Here is a 3059-nt window from a genome sequence, read left to right on the forward strand (position 1 = left end):
CATAAGAACAGAGCTCAGGACCAATGGAATAGAATTGAAAACCCAGAAATGAACCTACAGACCTATAGCCATCTAATCTTCGATAAGGAAGCTAAAACAATAGAATGGAAGAAAGACAGCCTCTTCAGTAAATGGTGCTGGCAAAATTGGTTAACTACATGCAGAAAACTAAAGCTAGATCCTTATATATCACCCTGCACCAGAATCAACACCAAATGGATCAAAGACCTTGAACTCAAAGCAGACACTCTGAAAACATTACAGGATGGAATAGGAGAAACCCTAGGTCTCCTTGGCTCTGGCCGAAATTTTCTGAATAGAGACCTGGAAACACAACAAATCAAAGAAAGGTTGGACAAATGGGATTGCATAAGGTTGCAGAGCTTCTGCAGGGCAAATGACATAGCTAGCAAGATCAATAGAAAGCCCACCGATTGGGAGAAGATCTTTACTAGCCATACAACGGACAAGGGTCTCATATCTAAAATATACTTGGAACTCAAAAAATTAAACCACCCAACAACAAATCCTCAAAGAAACAACTGCCCAATAAATAAGTGGGCAAAAGACTTAAAGAGAAAATTCTCTGAAGAAGAAAGAAGGATGGCCATTAGACACATGAAGAAATGTTCAACATCCCTAGCCATAAAAGAAATGCAAATCAAAACAACATTGAGATATCACCTCACTCCAGTTAGAACAGCAAAAATCAAGAACTCTAACAACAACAGATGCTGGAGGGGCTGTGGACAGAAAGGAACCTTACTTCATTGTTGGTGGGAATGTAAACTTTTTCAACCACTTTGGAAAGCAGTATGGAGGTTCCTCAAAAGACTTCACATAGATCTCCCCTATGATCCAGCAATCCCACTTTTGGGCATTTACCCAAATGTATACAAACAAGACCACACTAAAGCTACCAGCACAACTATGTTTATTGTAGCATTATTTACCATAGCTAAGATATGGAACCAACCCAGAAGCCCCTCAGTCGATTAATGGATCAAGAAAATGTGGTATATATACACAATGGAATTCTATGCCTCCATCAGAAAGAATGACATTTCCCCATTTGTTAGGAAATGGAAAGGCTTGGAAAAAATTATATTAAGTGAAGTAAGCCAGGCCCAAAGAAGCATAGGTCCCATGGTTTCCTTTATTTGCAATATCTAGTATAGGTATGAGTCAAGCGGAAAAGATCAGATAATGTGATGTTAGGAAAACGATCCCTTAAATATGTATTTTCATGTTTTCGTTTCTTTCATGCATGTGTTTCTAACGCATTTATAAGATTATTTCTTTGTTGCTTTTTATGTCCCTCCCCCACAGTGTAACCCCCGCTTTCACTTTATTTGATGTCAGTATAACATGTGGAGGAGATGGGGACAAACAAGTCGTTTAAGGATTCAGGTGGACCTGTTGTAACAAGGAGAATTACAAAATGTCATGTCAAAGCAAGCTTTACAATGTCGGTGTGGGGGGGAGGGGGGTATGATTGGGTGGGGGGGAGGGGGGAGGCTGGGAAGGGAGGTGAAGGGTAAACAAAGGAGGAGGCTGCAATGCTTGGTAAGAAATGTATGCATTATCCTGCCAATGTAATTTTAACCCCTCTGTACAGTATGTTCTCAAATAAAATAAAATTAAATTTAAAAATAAATAAATAAATAATGACACACTGCTTGATTTCAAAGTGATGGGCTCTTCACATACCACCATTTTTCTACAGGGGGCTACCTTTGGATACCTTGGTCTTTCATGTTTTTAAATGCATGATGAATTATGCAAAACTAGTATTAACGTAAATCAATACACACCAAAGAGAAGATTGCACTATAAATATCAAAGAGCCACAAGTACTTGTATACCTGTGCAAACACAACACATACATGCTCAAGGGTAATATTTATCTAGATTTATCTATTCCTATGAAAGTGGATGTTCCAATCAAGGATATGCTTAGTTTGATTAAAATGATTGTTTTAATTATAGTTTTTAACTTTGCAATGACTTGTTTCAAAAGTTTCAAAATTTGAATATTTAAGAGCTGTAATATTTGCATAAACTTATTAAGGATTTTGAATGTGGGCATTTCATTAGTATAACCAAAATGTCATTTTATGATTTTAAGTTGTATATATTATTATTTAGCTTCTTCCCAGGAAATGTAAAGGAAACATTTTATAGTATCAATGATGTTTTTTGCACACTATATAAACTACAGAGAAATTCAATGTCACTGCATTATTGGTTTTAAGCCATGTTTAGGAGTTGCAATGATTACTACCTCTTATGAAACATAAATTTTATGAAATTCCACTATTATGACATTTTCTTCCAACTTTTTCCACATTTGTTGAGGAGAAATAATAATAACATATGTCTACCTGTCAGATTTAGGAAAATTAATTAAGGCATTAACTATATCAAGGTATTAATGTCTCCTAGCAGGTAGCAAGTGCCTAGAATACCTGTTTTTTTTTATAAAATGGATACTGTTTTAATTTGTAAATTTAAAAAGTATGTTAAATGCTTCTCACATTAAATAATATTTTCAACATAAATGGAAGAGCAGAAAGCAGTGTGTGTGTGTGTGTGTGTGTGTGTGTGTGTGTGTGTGTGTGTGTGTGTGTGTGTGTGTGTTGATCATGGGTCTTGAACTAACATCCTGGTATGTTGTCCTTGAGTTATCTATCTATTTATTTATTTATTGTTTATTTATTTATTCTTTCTCAAGTCTAATGTTCTGTCATGAGCAATTACTCCACTTTACACGTTTTGATGGTTAATTTGGAGGTAAGAGTCTCATAGATGGTTTTTTTGCCTGTTGGCTTTAAATCACAATCTTCTGATCTCAGCACACTTCATTATTATGATTATGTTGTGAGCCACTGACACCTGTTGATCAATACATTTATAGTCAATATATATTTGCTGCTATATCATGGAAAAAGGACACATTAAATTTCAGGAAGGTTAAGATGAGCTAGTGAATAGATGTTTTTATGTTTGCTTTATATTGAGTACAATTGATAGATTTTTTTTTAAAGTATTTATTGATA

This window comes from Dipodomys merriami, unplaced genomic scaffold (genome assembly GCF_024711535.1).
Source record: "Dipodomys merriami isolate MVZ:Mamm:240054 unplaced genomic scaffold, mDipMer1.0.p SCAF_169, whole genome shotgun sequence".
NCBI lineage: Eukaryota > Metazoa > Chordata > Mammalia > Rodentia > Heteromyidae > Dipodomys > Dipodomys merriami.